The following is a 17,777-nucleotide window of genomic DNA, read 5'->3' on the forward strand; positions in this document are numbered from 1 at the left end:
TAGCATTTTCCATCTACCCATCACCCACTCCAGAACTATCTAAATAGGCTAACATTCACTTATAAATGGGAAAGGGTAAAATTTATTTTTTAAATTACATCTACATTTTTCATAGAATCACTGTGCAAATCAGTCCCATTCCAAACAAACAAATCACTTGTCCTTGTGGTATAAATAATACAAAAGACTAGCCAACATCAGTGGTGGTTGGAATGTGCACATGGACAGACACTAGTCTCTACCATAGCTAAGATTTCTCAATGAAGAGGCCGCAACTAGCAGATTAACAAGATCATTGGGTGAACTGTTAAGGGGAAGATCTTCATTAAAGTGGAACTGAAGCTGTATGTATGAATCAGTAACTTAAAGTCAGATAATTTTGCAATATATATACCAATTTAGCAAGAATGTTGTAATGTTTGCCCCAGGGTGCAGCAGTTGCCATTAATACCTTGTAGATGAGCCAGAGCTTAACATATCTGCTTCAACACATCCCAGTAAAAACAATGCTTGAGAATTTTCTTCTGTCTGTTGAGCATTAGCTCAGAGTCAGCCTTTTCCTTTTAATAATGGAAAGGGTTGGTTTGTTTTAAATGACACCCATGTTTCACATATTGATTTCACTCACACAGAAAGAAAGAAAGAAAGAAAGAAAGAAAACTCTTAAAATGAAATAGTTAGTCAAGGGCAGCAGTGGGAGGGAGATCAAGACATGATGGTAACCCACTACTAGCGGACCAACTATATTCCTGGCTGATTTAATCTCTATATATGACACTCATTTTGCTGACATTTTATGGTTAGGGGATACTTTGCAATGCTGCTCCCACTCATGAGAGAAAACTCAACTGTGGTTTCCAGCCGTAATGTAATGGAAAAAAAGGGCACACTACTGACTCTAAAATTATATTAGTTGAAATGATATAAAGTACCTAGCATATTTTGAGCTTTATTTATCTACTAGTGCATTATGGGCAATGAATATTTTAAAATGAAAGCAAAACCAGCTGAAAGTTTCACAACAATGAAGACTTTGGACGGTAGCTGTTCGGTCGTTCTAAGGGTGAGGTTATGCCAGAGAGACTATTATATGAGCCATACCAATTCAGAGATGGTAACAAAGATGAAATACTCCAGCTTTATTTTCTTTAAATATAAGTGAGTATATTATATTTTGAATATGAAACTACAAAAATGTTACTCCCCCGCATTTTTGCCTAAGCCTTGAAGAACATAGAGGGTGATCTCTTACTGCATGCAGACTTCTAAAGAGCATAAAGCATAAGACGCAACAGCATGTGTTAAGAAAAGATCTTCATCCTTATTATTGTATATCATGGCTTTTTATTTTTAAGTTAGAGCTGTAACATTATTTTAATGTCTTTTTATGATCCATTGCCTACTTTTTTACAAATAATTTATTACACAATGTTTTCTAAAAAGTCAAACACATTAGAGAGAGGTTTAAACCAAAACCTAGGTTCCAAATATTCCCAACTTTTTAATATTTGAAATTCAGATCTGGATCTCTAGTTGGCAACTTAAGCCCATCTCTAAATATGGTAAAATATAGATGGTCTGACCCTAGTAAGTTTCATGCTGAAGCCAGCTCTTTGGGTCAAGCTTTTGTGTGAGGAACAAGGCATAACTCAATTTCCCCCATCATTGCAGGTGTGACACTGCAAGAGGAGTGATTAAAAAGAAATGGTGAATCATGTAATGGAAGAAAATTCGGAAAGGAGACACATAGGAAAAGTAGTAAAAGGGTAAGATAACAGACAAAGGGAGGAGAGCGTAGAAGAGTCATGAGGGATACAAATGCAGAAAAGGAAGAAAAGGTAACAGCTTTATTAATGGTGACCCTAGCTTTGGTACTGTGTATTTCTAGTTACACAACTTTCAAATAGATTTATAAAATCATTTTTGATAGGGAATGGGGAAAAGTTACCAAAAATGTAACTTTGGGATGTTCACTGGATTACAATGCAATAAAGTCATTAGTTTGCTTTGTGGGGTCAAAGAGTATAGATACAGTATTGATACATCATACATTAAGTATAGTTACGCTATGCTAGTATACTAATGTAATATACAGCGCCTACTTGAAATGATAGTACACTATATAAGTCCATTAATTAGCATTGAAAGTCAAGACTGAGCTTCAGTAGATCAGGATGGAACCTTAATACTTCACAGGACGGAGAACACATTCATTTAAAAGCTTGGGCTCTTTTACTTTTAACAGTTGAGTTTCTGTATAGATATTAATTGCAGCTCTGTAATTAATTTCCATGAAATCAACAGGAACTAGGGGTACACAGGATTTGGGATTTTCTATGTAGAGGCCACCAGAGACTTCGGTGAGCATGGGCTCTTTTAGTCTTCTGTTCCCCTGAACTTATGCCAGGTGTACTCTCTTAACCCCCTTAAGACAATGACTCTGGTTTTCCTCAGGCTAAAATAGGGTTGGCAAGGCTTTCCCTTACTTGGGGATTTTGGATGGCCTTTATACAACTCCTTCCTCCATAGCAACTGCATATTTTTGTACTAGATTGTGGTGTCCAAGAGGGCAAACAATCTCCTATACAAATTACAATGGTACTCCACCCACCACCACCAGGAGAAAGAAAATGCTGCAAGCTACACCCCAAATTTCTCTCCATTCAAACTCAGTAAAGCATCTCTGTTCACCTCTGTAGCTACCCTGTCACCAGCTAGCAGTGCAATCTGTGATCTGACAATGAAGCTGGAGTCTTTCTGCCTCAGACACCATCACTAGTAATAAAGATTCTCAATTAGAATTTAGCTGACAATTCTGTTGATGATTCACAAGCCTGAATAGAAATTAACTGAGCTGGTTCTGCAGTGCCAACAGGACTAAGAATTTGTTTTAGTCAGCAAAGCAAGTGGGTAAGAGTCAGAGATAGAGCAGATGTGTTGTGTAGGAAGGTAACATTTTATAAGCACACGTAAAATAGTATCTATTTATAATATAAAAATGTCATTAATAATACAGGTATTTTCAATTTAGGTGTTTTGTGATATTATGATTTTTCAAAACAAAATCCCTTGTCTTCAAATCAGTGCATTTACCTAACATTTTTGCTTGTTTTATGGGAATTCAGAATATAAAATAACATTGACATAATTTTAACCCAGTATTTTGACCCCAGCAATGTTTTATGTTTATTTGTCCTTGTTGTATTATTCCTATTTCATAACTTTCATTGACTTCCTGCACTCATTTAAAACACTACATAATCCAGAGGGAATACCCTATAAAATACCACTCTACCTTCCTGTAGACAACAATAGCAGGAAAACCCGATGAGGCCCAACCAACTAATATGAAATGAGTGATTTTTCTGAAGTTTAATTATTCTGATTTTGATCAGAAGAAATAACTGAAATTAGATATTTGCTGCCCGCAGTAAGAAAAATTGAGCAACCGAGAAGTGAAGTATAGATGCCTGTGCACATTTGGTTTTTTACTTTGGTCTTTGTGGGACAGACGTATGGTATTGCTTTAAAGTAATATAAAAAAATCATAATAGGATAATAATAATACTTCTCACTTATATAGAGTGGCATCATACAAGGGTCTTCAAGTGCTTAAAAAAGGTATATAAGTATCATTAGCCTCAATAAATGGAGAAACTGAGGCATAAGAGGGGTGAGGTGAGTTGGTTCCACTACCACACAGGAAAGTGAAGACCAACACCCAGGTCTCCTGCGTCACAGTCACTTACCCTATTGTGTCATCAAGTATTAAAAGTATTAAGGAAGGGCTGGAATTGAACGGTGGACCTCTGACTTCCATGAATTGGTCTGAATGCAGCTTGGCAGTGACTGAAAGTTGTTACCTATTTTATGGTTGATTGCTGATGTATGAAAAATGACTCGATGGTCTCCATTAAACTCATAATAGGCAGAGATCCACATCACAAAAGAAATAAAAAAGACCACACTGTGCACCTACCTTGGACCTCTCAGCAAATGAAGTGAGGCCAAAGATTGAATAAGCATAAAGATTACATTAGCTTCAAAGCCTGTAGAGAAGCCCCTCCATGACTGAGGCACAATGGTGAAGCCAGGACAGAGGAATCTATACTGTTTTTGTTCTGTGGATGGAAAACTTCACCCTTCAGCATCTTCCAGGTGCGCTACGTGCACTTTAAAAAAACACAGACAAAAATCTGAGCTTTTCAACCGCAAACTACAGCAGTTCATTTCTTAATCTCTATTCACACAAGGTGAAATTCTCCTCAAATGGCTGCACAAGATCCTGTGCATCATTTAAGCCCTTAATTTGAGCTTTAATGGTCCCTAGGGCTTGTGGGTTCTCTGCACTAGGGTGAATTTCACACTTAAAATATGCACAAGTCCTCTCCATTTTCAATGGGCCATATTTACTGGCCATGTAAGCCAACACAAATCCATTTCTGTCAATAAAAGGATTACAGTATATTTGCCCTTATATTAAATTAGAAGTCAGGCTGATTATGTAGTTAAATATTCTTATGTTTAAGTAATTTTACATACAAGAGACCTGTTTCAATGATTAGTTAAACAAATACATTATCATCTGCCTGACTTGTGAGCATAAGGACAAAAACATTTTAATTCTTGCAATATTTAAAATAAAAAATCAATACCATACAGCTGTGAATGCAACATTTTGTGCTCTGCTGTGTTGTGATTTTGTCCGGTTCTAGTCACTTTCACAATACAGGCTGTGTTTACACTGGCAGTTGTAAACTTTTGTCTTTCAGAGGTGTTAAAAAATAAAAAAAGCCTGAAAGACAAAAGTTTTGCTGCGAAAGCGTCGGTGTGAACAGTGCGTTGTCCGCAGGAGGGCCAACAAACAGCGGCTACGCTGTACGACTTTTAGCAGCATGGCTTTAGTGACACAGCCCTGTCTCTAAAAGCTGTGTAGTGTAGACATACTTACAGAGTGGATGATTTCACATTCCAGAGGACATATGTGGGTTAGGGGTGAGGTGGAGGGGGGTTACATTTTCATTAGTTTTATATAGGGAAGTAGGCTTTCTTAGCAAAGAAAGGTTAAGGCCTGATTGAATGCATCAACCAATCCTGGCCCTGTGCTCTGAAGTGAGTGATAAAACTCCAGAGTCCACAAACACACACACACGTATATATTTTGTTCTATTCTTAAGAGCTATACTTAAGTGGTTTTCTGAATCAGAGTCCATAGCAGTTGTGGGCAACCTGCGGCCCACCATTGGTCAGTGTAAACAAACTGTCTCGCAGCCCGCCAGCGGATTACCTTGATGGCCCACAGGTTGCCCACCAATGGTCTATAGCATTAAGATATGATAGTGTGGGTTTTTTTTATATAATTGGGCTTAAAATAAATAGGACTTGCATCCACACACAAATCTAGATTACAAAACTACTTGTTCTGTAGTATTTAGTACTAAACAATTTAGGGTCAGCGGAGAAGAGAAGATTTCAACCAGTTTAAATAACATCTGAATCTGGCCTTCAAAGCTTAAATACATAACTATCATATTCCTGGATTGTGTGATAGCCACAATAAAAGTACGTGAAGATAACTGGAAGGGTTTGACTTAAGCCCACAAGAACTAGGGGAAATATATTCAGAAGAGCACCATAAATTTGTTTAATCCTAAAATTATATCTACCACCCTATACTTGTTCTAGACAGCATTTCAGCATAAATTGATAGACTTTCATGCAACTTTGTTTTACAATAGGATATACATATATTTTTAAAATCATCAGAAAAATTAATTGACACCAGCTGTAACCCCAACTCTTCCAAGCCATTATGATCTATTATGTATTTAATTACATTTTTAGAAGTGTATTAGAATATTTGGTAATAAAGTAATTGGTATTTATTCTTTGATGGCTGTTACAGACCACTATGTAAGCACATAATTGTGAACTTGTTGAAGTACATTATTTACTTGCTAGCCCAGAATAGTAGTTCCTAAGTATCTTCACGAAGATCCCTAGGCAAGTTTGAAAGGGTAATATTTTTTGTTGCATGACTGGAACAGCTCTGACTATGGATTAATGTATCTGTGAGTAGAACTTTTTTTAAAAAATCTGTTACATATAAAACAAAATCAGAGAGAAACAGCTGACAACTAAGGACAATGAGTCAAATAAAATAAGTACCTCAATAAACGATATTAGTAATTCTGAGCCTTTACTTGCAAACCTTACTCACTTGAGTATTCTGATTCAAATCAACTGGATCTCTCATTTGAGTAAGGATTGCTGAATCAGGCCCTTTGTAAGTGTACCATTCCATACATAGGTGGTGACTCTGTGGGTGTTCCAGGGCTGGAGCACCAACAGAAAAAAAATTGAGGGTGCTCAGCACCCGCCAGCCACAGCTGTTGTGGCAGTCAACGATCAGCTGCTCGGCGGTTCGGGAAAGGCCTTGCGGGAGGGCAGAGAGCCGCGAGCCATGGGCAGATGGGGGCCTTGGGGAGGGGCTGGAGCAGGGGCAGGAAAAGGCAGTGCGAGGACAGGACCTTGGGAAAGAGGTGGAGTGGGGGCAAGGCCTGAGGGTGGAGTGGGGGTAGAGTACCCCCCAGGGAAAAATAAAAGTCAGCACCTATAATTCCATATCGTCTGGTAAAAACATGCATTTCAAAATCAGTAGTGAACAATTTAAGCTCGGATTGGTACCTTAATTTTTATTTATTTTTAATGAGAATTATATTCCCCCTCCTCCCTTGGTGACAAAACGTGTGTGTATGAATGTGTGTGGGAATGGTGACTCTGGTAAGAAGTGACTAAGGTAAACAAGTGCAGTTGCTAAACCACAAATTATTTTTAAGTAAACCTTCTGTATCTATTTATAATGTTATGTAACACTTATTTTCTTTGTTTAATTGGAAGATCTTCTTGGGAGCAGTTCAAACATCTAATGTGAATACAGCTAGATAAACCTTTATAGAGACACTTTATTTAGCCAATAAACCATAAGAGTGCTTGGATAAAATGAAATGTAATGGTCATATAGTATAAAAATCCCTACAAAGTATCAAGAAATGTGTTTTTATAGTATCTCTGGTGTGTTTGCTGTTTTTTAAACCTTACACCTCAGTTGATTTCTTTCATCCAAAAAATATTTTAAAAGCAACTAATCCATAATATTGTTTGGAAAAAATTATTGAAAAATGTAAAGAGTTATTGAATTAAAGAATATATAAATGATGTGCAAAATCCTGAGACATGATGACTTCAAATACAGATGCAGAGGCACAGTGCCTCTCAGGATTTGTCTCAGTGTCTTTAACTTATCAATGTACTTTTTGGACCCCTATAATTCAAATTATATTGCTCTTCTAAGATGAGTTTCAGAGTAGAGACCTTGTATGTCAAGTTTCAGCCCTGAGCAAATTTTATGGATGGGTTACACTTTATAAAGAGGACTGATGATAGAAATGCAGACTTTAGTCTCATGAAATAGGTGCCTTTTTAATGTGTTACAGAGTACGGGCAGATGAAGCTATAGAGGTGTTGGCTCTAATTTATAACAAAATTCTCAGAGGTATTGAGGCATGTAATTCCCATTGATTTAATAGGAGTTGGGTGCCTACACAGCTTTGAAGATATGGACCAAAATGTCCAATTTTGTAATCACTATGCATGGGAAACTCCCATTGAATTCAATGCACCTAGAAAAACAAATGCAACATCTGTTTCACGAACCCAGATTCCTCCCTCTGAACTGCTGAGTAGGAAGAAACCCAGAATGTACAGCTCTTCTAGGTGATTGTCACAACCTACATGTCATCACACCATACCTCTCAAATGTCTTTCATTTCAAGGGACATCACTCATTGGTCACAAAACCAGCTCCTTATCACATATTTGGTGTCCCTTCACTTTTATTCCTGAAAATTATTTATGTCAGAAGGAAAAATCGTGTAACTAAGGTTACAGAAAGAGTCACTTACACTTAGGGAAGGAATCACGTTATTTTCCCTGCATTGACTAAAGTTTTGCATTTTCCCCATTCTGGATCTTTGCCATATGTTGCATCTCGCACTTGGGCATTGGCAGGTTGAGAGGTAGGATCACAACTCAGTGCTATGTCTGAGGCGTGGTTTACACTTAAAATTTAGATTGACCTAGTTATGTCGCTCAGGAGTGTGAAAAATTCACACCCTTGAGAGCTGTAGTTAAGCTGACCTAACTCTTGGTGTAGATGCGGCTAGGTCAATGGAAGAACCTAGCAACTGCCTCTTGAAGAGGTGGATTACCTTCATCGATAGAAAAACTCTTTCCATCTACACTATAGTGCTACAGCGACATAGCTGCAGGCATGCCCTGACATTAAATGAACTCAAACTCACAAAAATACAGATTTAGTTCAAGAGACTACTGTGACACCCTGGCACCCCAATATTCACCACTGTCATGTAATTAGGATATGTTTTCTACAAAGTATGCCTTGTGAGGTATCATTCTAAAAGTCTTGATCTGCTAGACAGTAATATCTCGTTGGACTGTATGTGCTACCATCATATGCGAAGTTATAAAGTTTGACTATGTCTGTGTTACTGAAACATATTGTGTGGTTGAAAACACCCACAAGCAGCTTTTCGGGTACAACAGTAAAAAGGCCAAACAATATTAACAGCTGATTGAGGAAATGCACACAAGCACAAGGATTACCCCAGGAACTGTGTACAATAGAAACTTCCCAGAGATAGCAGTACACAATGGGAACTATTTGACCTAGGTCAGAGCAAAAGAGCTTTCCAGCAAGTGGGAAGAAGAAATAAAAGGGGGACAATGACAGCATGATGGTACCTCACTCTCCCTACAAGAGCACACCTGGAAACACCTGAGGTGCAAGGACTGAACTGTGGGAAGTGAAGGTCCCAGGCTAGAGGGATTTTTAGTCTGTGTATGAAAACCTGGAAAAGCCAGCTTGTGTCTTAAGAATCTGCCAGCCTGTTTATCACTCAGGATGAGAATTTGCTAATTCATATCCTACATATTTAGTGTGTTAAACTCAGTTTGCAATTTTGTTTATTTACTAAAGTAATCTGCTTTGATCTGTTTGCTATCACTTCTAATCACTTCAAATCTATCTTTTGTAGTTAATAAACTTGTTTTGTTTTGTCTAAAACCAGTGTGTGTGGAAATTATAACTTGGGGCAGAAAGCTGTTGCATATCTCTCTCCACAGTGAGGTGAATTTCATGAGTTTACGCTATAGAGTTCTCTGTGAAGCGCAAGACAGTACAATTTTGGGTTTACACTCCAGAGGCGGGTGCGTGCCTTAGCAACTGGGAGGTGCCTTAGCTGAGCCTTCCCATGCAGAGCTGATCTCAGCATCTGTGTGTAAAGCTGCAGTTGGGTGTGTCCCTATCAGTGTGTATGCTGGTGAAAGAGCAAGCGTGGAGAGCCTGGCAATTTATCACTGCACCACAGTGTGAAAGGGAACCCAGGCTGGTAGGTTAGGTGGGCTCAGTGGTATCCCAGGTCCAAGTGGCACCCCAGGGGGAACCTATCACAACTACAACAGGGCCATTTTTAGTGGGTTCAGCTTCCTCAGTTGTTTTCACAGCCTGCTATGTAGTTCCTGTTTAAAGTTTTAAAGAAAAAATAGATATTTAAATTATGCTTGCTTTACACAGGCAAAAAAAAGAACAACTCTGAACAAAACAAAATCAATTAATTTCAGATGACAGCTTACAGAACAGATTTCCACCTGTCCTCATCTTCTTTCACGTTCACAAACAGAATTTTAAATTACTAGGTAACAGGAAAAGAAGCCTAGAAACCTAATATTTTAAACTCCTAAGGGTCTGTGATCCTGCAAACCCTTACTATGACACACTATGCCTAATAGGGTTTACATGATTGGGCCTAATACAGCATATTAGTTGAACATGCATCTGTATTTTCTCAATCATACCTAATTATTTTTGTTCACATTAATAAACTATAACTGTTGTAATTCTATTTTTTATTCTTATCATCCTGGTAACAATTATCCATGTGTGGGTGTTTTCTCAATTTACCACAGGCAGTTTCTTATATTGTGCTCATCAGCATGTTATCTGAACACCTTCCAGAATCAGGAAATTCAATAAAGGGACTAAAGGTTGATCTCCATTCCCCTCTAATCCCCTCTTCTCCAGGGAAAATTGTATTGATAGTGTGGGTGGAGGTTTTGTTTGTATTTTTAAAATAAATTCATGTGTTATGTATTTTTTTTCCCTTAGGGAAAATGAGATTGAAAAAATGCACCCTGCTTTTGAATTGGTTGTGGTAGTTGCTGTGGGAGATGATTCCAGTCTATTCCTGAGCCATCCCCTAAGAAAGCCTTATCAAACAAACTTTGCCTTTTAGGTAGATTTCTGAGAGCAGAATCAGTGAGACTTGTGGTCCCAGAGGGTGATCACGGCAGAGTTTATGCTCCCTGATTGGATGACTGAATCATTTTAAACAAGAAGATGACACATAAATAGTGATTAATGTGCTTCTGGCACAAATTTCCAGCTGAGTAATCAGGGAAACTTTTAAGATTTGCAAACATTTTCACAAACATCCATTGGCTATGAACAATGAATTATAAGACCACAAATAACAGCTAACCAAATTCACCATTATATTCACAAATCACTTTTTTCATTATTCAACCAGCCCTAAAGATACATCTACAAAGTTAACTAATTTGAAGTATAATGATTCTATGGACACATTTATTATAGCAGTGTCAGTTAAAAGCTGTCACTCAGCTTAAGGACTGCTGTCGCAACTGAAATGGTCAGAATCAATTTTTGATCTTAGGTATAATAGTAACCACCGAACTCAGTGGATGTGATCCTTTGTGACCCTGACTTGAGTCAGGTGAGCGGGACCAGGAAATACAATTGAGTAATTTACCAGCACTTCTTACTCTTACACATTTATCATAATACGATATTTTCATGTAGTCTAATGTACTATCCTGTCTTGAATACAGAAGAATATTTCCCCATGATAAAAAACATTTAATTTAGGTGAAGGTCCTTTGATTATTACTTACTGGATCAAATGTATTCAGTCCTAATTTATATACCAGGCAGAGTATAAGATCTCAGGGACCAAATTCTACCTTGGTGTAACAGCACTGGCTTCAAAAGAATTGGCACCACTTAAATCAAAGGTAAATATGGCCTAAAACTTTTATTTGTATCTTCCCTTATATGCAAACTTGTGCAGACTATAGCTTATGAAATGCCAGTAAATATGTAATGAAGAACTGAATGTTAATTAAGTCAGATATTTTCGTAACTTTTAGAAATATATCAATAGAGCAACTACTTAATGACAGAAGCACAGGGAATTCTCTTTAGATTAATAACTTCCTGGGAGTTATTAATTTGGGACTATTAACCAATGTCAGATACATTTGGAACAAATCCCACAGCTTCTAGTAGGTCTGGAATTCACTAATGCCAGGATGTCAACAGCCAGGAAATGCAAATATTAAGTCTCTACAGTAACATTAACTTGGCCACATTGTACATCTGGTATGTTTTATGGTACACATTGAGCCACACAAATATAGCAAATGATTTATTGAGTTTTAGCTTACTATTATGCAGAGTTCTAATTCTAGTTCTCATAATAAGAGCAGCTCAATAAGCTTGTGAGAACTCTTAAAATATTGTTTTAAAAATTGAGGAGCACCTGGAATTTTAAACAAATGTGAAAGATCGGCACCTAACAAGAAAAACAGGAATGGAAAAGACTGCCTCTGTTCAATGTGGTAGAGTTCACACAGGAACATTAACTTTTGCATTTCCTGACTGTAGCTCTGCATTAATGTAGGATTTTGCTTGTTTATTTTTGGATATAATTTCCCAGTGTGTTTTAAAAAAAGAGAAAAACAAAGGCCTCAGTTTACCAAGTATAATTAAGTTAATTTTGTGCTTTTTATGTGGTATCCTCCACATGCTGGTTTGGGTACATAGGGATAATTGTATGTTCTTTCTTTGTGACTTATGAGGTATCTGTGAGCTGCAACAGTCCTTGATGTGTAACATGAGTTTCAGGTTTAATAAAATCTTTATTTACTTTCAGATATGCCTCCACATGGTTTCTCAGCAAAACACAGCACAGCACACAGGAAAGATAATCGATCCACAGTGCCAAAAATGTGTTCTATTCATCCATAGCATAAACAGCATCAATACAAGACTCCTCTATACTGAATATTGCCACACCAATGTTTCAACTGAGTTTTAGAGAAGTCACCTTTATGGTGAGAAAGTAAGGCTATGTCTACACTGCAATTGAACGACAAAACTTTTATCTTTCAGAGGTGTTAAATACCTCCCCTCCTCCCCTGAAAGACAAAAGTTTTGCCACGACAAGTGTCAGTGTGAACACCGTGTTGTCGGCAGGAGTGCTAAGACATAGCCTAAGTCTCTGGGCCTTTTGGGCCTCTCCTCTGGGAATGTCAACAAGAGTGATAGCTTATTTCAGCTGAGGTAGTATTGGCCTGATATCATATAGGACAATGGACAGCTGTCAAATGCTAGCACCTCTTCCTTATTATCAATCCTGTCTGCATTCACACCAATAAAAAGAAAAGGAGTACTTGTGGCACCTTAGAAACTAACCAATTTATTTGAGCATAAGCTTTCGTGAGCTACAGCTCACCAATGAACTGCAAGTGAATAACCCACTACCAACCCCCTAAACAATCCAGTCCTTCTCTTATCGTATAAATTCAGCCTTGCAGGAAAACTGAGAGAGAAAATTAATTCATATTGACATTTAAGAATTGTTCAGATTTGTACTTATTTTTGTTTATTAGAAGCGAGTCTATTTCAAATTGACTGCAATGTGGTCAGGGCACACACTGGGTGCATGTAAGCAAGTTACACTGTGATATATTTCTAGTGTCACTTACAGCCAGATCTGCAAGAATTACACAAATACAAACATTTGCTTGCTATGTCATTTTACTGACCTGGCAGAGTGCCCTTTGTTATCTAAAGAGCTATTTTAGTAGACCCAGCTGTGGGTAGGGTTACTCTGTCCACATATTTGACCACCCAGGACAAATATGGCATGCTTTAACCCCTACTATGTTCTCTGCAAAAAGAAAAGGAGTACTTGTGGCACCTTAGAGACTAACCAATTTATTTGAGCATAAGCTTTCGTGAGCTACAGCTCACTTCATTGGATGTCACTCTACTCCAACATGTCATTCAAGCATTCAGATACAGAATGGTCTTGCTAGTCATGTCATTATTTTACATGTAATAACAATTAGAATTTATTGTGACAGCAGTTATCTCTCAAATAATATCTTTCATTTCTAAGGATCTCAAAGCACTTTACAAACATTCATTAAGCCTAACTTCATATCCATAAGTATGATCCTCATTTTAAAAATGGGGAAATTGAGGCGCAGAGAAGTGTAGTTGCCAGATGTCACAAAGCAAGTCAGAAGAAGAACCAAGAGCAGATCTGGACTCCCAGTCCTGTTTTCTAATCACTCCAGGATCTCAACAACTGATGATAAACCACAGAACTAGATTCAAGTAGACTAGAGAATAGTTAGAATGAAGAAATGAATTACTTTAAAAAAACAACAGGTTTAATATAATGTAAATGCTGTCCTGTCTTCGCTATCATGTAACAGGGTTTTAGAATTGTTGTTGGGGGCCTCGCCTCTCAGAAGAATGTTGATGTTTCTTCAACCATTAAGAGTTAATAAGATGGCCAGTGCTATGACAGGTAAATATGCATCCTATCTAATAGTAACAAACATAGTTTTATTGACGAGATAATAGCAAATACATACCTCTTTACTTAGGAGATAAATGTGAGAACATTCCCTGTTGTTTACCAATCAATATAACACAGAGACCAATAATCCCTACTTCTCTAAAATCAGTGGAAATACATTTTTAAGTGGAAAATTCTCAAATTGTACTTTGTTTATCTCTGGTACCTGTCCTTTTTTTTCTCCTTTATACATTAGTAAAATCTCATCCTGTGTTTACCAGTAGGTAGGAAACGAAAAGATACTCATCAGAAGAGATGAGAGCACAAGCCATGAAGTTTTAATTTGGAACTAATCTTACACATACCCTAAGGATAAATTTTACCTATGCAGTCAGATAGCCCTTTCATCTACACATATACCTAAGAAGATTCAAAAGAGTTCCTCTCTTCAAAGTTAGCAGCATAGATTAAAGCATCCAAAATCAAGACCAAATCCAATTGGAAAAATGGTAGCATATCAAGAACATCAGCATTTTGCTAAATCACCTTTTGTTTACCAAGTCCTGTCCCTTTTCTGGAGATCTGCCATTCCAAACCTGGAGGACGTGCAAAGTTGAAGATCCCTGCTTTTCTGAGAATGGCAAAATGTTGTCAGATCATAAGATGCAGGGGGAAAAAACACTGCCAGCTGTTCAATTTACTGAAAAATTCGAAGATAGATCAGAGGAAAGATTTTGGCTTAGGATCAGAAAAATGTTGCACTGGAGTATTTAGCTTAAGAAGAAAAAATGAAATGAAGCAGAGGTAAAATATTTAACATACATATGTTTCCCATAACATCAATCTAGAATAGTTTACAATAATAAAAAGCTCTCGAGCAGGTCTAGACATCATGGTAGTTAAAAAGCTGGTGGGCACCAATGCCTAGTCAACACTAGTGTTCTCAATATTGCTGCCACTGGCAACAACAGTGGGAATTTTTTTCAGAAAAAGGATAAGTGCAGACCAGGCCAATGGGGCTGTGTGGGATAAAAGTGAAGTATGTCCCATAGTGAGGAAACCCAGAGAGGTACAGCTTTCAGAGTAGCAGCCCTGTTAGTCTGTATTCGCAAAAAGAAAAGGAGAGTCGAGGGGGGGCGGGAACCTTTTGTAGTGATAATCAAGGTGGCCCATTTCCAGCAGTTGACAAGAACGTCTGAGGAACAGTGGGGGGTGGAGGAGGGAATAAACATGGGGAAAGCTTATGCTCAAATAAATTGGTTAGTCTCTAAAGTGCCACAAGTACTCCTTTTCTTCATGGGGAAATAGTTTTACTTTGTGTAATGACCCATCCACTCCCAGTCTCTATTCAAGCCTAAATTAATTGTATCCAGTTTGCAAATTAATTCCAATTCAGCAGTCTCTCCTTGGAGTCTGTTTTTGAATTTTTTAATCCTGGCCCCCTGGCTCCTAACTGAAAGAGTAATTTGACCCTTGTCACCACAGTCCAGCCCTCTTTATCTAGATTTGGTTCCCCCAGGCTGAAGGGAGGCCAACAATCAAAGATCTGATGGAACAACCATTTGCATCTTTGAAGGTTGCACATCCTTTTCAAGGAATGGAACATCCAACTTTACTAGATAGGCACATTTGCTGAATATTTTTGCTAGTAAGGAACAATTCCTGACATTTAAATCCTGATCCTTAAACTTTCATGTTAATAAACCACTGGGGGCAATTCACAAAATACACTGGTTCAGTCTGTGTCTGCAAACTGCAGGTATGTGGGACAAGGAGATGAGATGAAGGCTAGTTTTCAAAAGAATGGGTTATTTTTGTTCTACAAATTCAAGAATCCATGAGACTGCAAAATAAACAGCAAGAGATCCTTTCAAAACAAAACTACACATACTTTAAAAAGCTTACTTAAAACATTTTAGAAAATTACCTGCATACAGCTTTTAAAGCCAAATCATTTCCTAATTAAAATGGGTGGGAGTCAATTTTTTCCTTTCACACCTTGAAATGCATGACCCTACCCAGTAAGCTTTATCTCTTATATATTAACAATATTAATTTGAAAGTGAATTCAGCTCCATTGTTTTTGTTACAAGTTGAAGTGATTCTTAAATCAGAAGCAAAAATACTGGAGTTTTCTTTTAAATCCCATCATTTTAAACCAAAAATCTATTATCCTTTATTTGCTGCAGCACCTTAATTTTAGAGTGAATTTCTGTGTATTGCTCTCAGTTTCACCTTTGTTGTGCAACCCTTTTCCTCCAACAGAAGGTTTTGTAGTTAAAATTTCTCTGAACTCTCTGTACAAGAGCCTAGAGGTGAACTGGTCCAGGATACTGAAAGCATCTTGGCCTGTCTGCTAAATTTTCTGTATAAAATATGTTATATGAGACAAGTAATCATTTAGAGGCCCAATAGCTTGTATATCACTAGGGGATTAAATTAATCCCATTGGAAAACTCAGAACTAGCTGCTTGTGATGTCAGCTACAGCATGAGACTCAGGCCCTCAAATTGCATGGACAGGTGGGAATTCTGATGTAACACCACATTAAAAACCTGTAGTGCATTAGTTATGTAATCACTGTACCTTTTATTTTCTTCCTCTGTGTACGGCACCCTTAAATCTCTGAGTATTCTGGAGTTGGCCCACACAGACACAGGGTATGTCTGTGCTTGATTTTTTAGTTGTGTTTTACTTTCCCAGTATGATGATCAATTCAGTGAACACACACTGTGCCGTCCCATGAGTCTTTAGTTGTCTTGGTTTTAAATTCTTTTAATCTAAACTAAATGTTATTGTGACTAAAAATATGTTTGTACATTGTGTCTGGAAAAAACATAACTGTACAATTATGATTATTAAATTAACTTCTAAAGAAAAACATGCGGTCTGTGAAAATATAGAAGATACAGAATTAACTTTTGAAACTATATATAAGGTTGCATTTCCTTTAGGGAAAATAATACCAAGTAACATTTGAATGGAAAAACATTTGAAACAGAAACATTATTTTGTAAAAGAAAATTGATTTTGAAATTGATAATTTTTTTAAACTTTCACTTATAAAAAGTATATTACTAATATTGATTACCAAATTTAGTACACTTAATGAAATAAAGATTTTTTTTAAATGATTTGAAGATTATAAAAACAAGTAGAGGTTGGGGTTGTGTGGGAGGAGAAAGAATGTACACTGCCTTTCACCTTGTAAACATGATAGTGGTGGATTGGATTAAGATAATTTGGTTATTGGTTTAGGCCCCAATCCTGCCATCAGTTCTACACAGACAAACACATCCATGAGTGCAGAGTCTCAGTGAATTCGTATGGATTTGATTGCCAGATTTGGGCCACGGAATCTTATTGCTCAAGTTGTCATTGATAGTTTATTGATTTAATAGAATTACAAAACACCAGTTTCTGAAAAAGTGACCAATAACTTCACAGGGAAGATTCACTTTTGCAGCCTGAGATGTAAATTGACATGTTTAAAGTCCAGCATATCAGAAAATGTGTAGAGCAGTACTATGAACTGAATGATTGGTGTATCTGGGAAACACCGGGCAGTACAGATACACAGAACAGCTTATTTAGATAGCTACACCCATAGGCTGCCTACTGTACAAAATAATGTCATTATTATGAATGCCTGAGAGAGAGTTTGGTTGCATATAAAAAGCGGGAGCAGCTGGTGTTAATGTTGATAAATACAAAGTGGACCTGATCCTACTCCAATTGAATTAATGGGAACTTTCATAGATTCATAGATATTTAGGCCAGAAGGGACCATTATGATCATCTAGTCTGACCTCCTGCACAATGCAGGCCACAGAATTTCACCCACCACTCCTGTGAAAAACCTCTCACCTATGTCTGAGCTATTGAAGTCCTCAAATCGTGGTTTAAAGACTTCAAGGGGAGCAGAGAATCCTCCAGCAAGTGACCCGTGCCCCATGCTACAGAGGAAGGTGAAAAACCTCCAGGGCCTCTTCCAGTCTGCCCTGGAGGAAAATTCCTTCCCGACCC

At 37.5% G+C, this 17,777-nt stretch overlaps 1 long non-coding RNA gene across 1 annotated transcript; it reads left to right on the forward strand.

The window, feature by feature from the left end:
- The first annotated feature begins 1,006 nt into the window (after positions 1–1,006).
- Positions 1,007–16,632, forward strand: LOC119565348. Its single transcript, XR_005223938.2, has 3 exons — positions 1,007–1,158; positions 1,672–11,172; positions 12,093–16,632. It is a non-coding gene; the product is annotated as an uncharacterized LOC119565348 (long non-coding RNA).
- The last annotated feature ends 1,145 nt before the right edge of the window (positions 16,633–17,777 follow it).

This window comes from Chelonia mydas, chromosome 2, assembly GCF_015237465.2.
Source record: "Chelonia mydas isolate rCheMyd1 chromosome 2, rCheMyd1.pri.v2, whole genome shotgun sequence".
Lineage (NCBI taxonomy): Eukaryota > Metazoa > Chordata > Testudines > Cheloniidae > Chelonia > Chelonia mydas.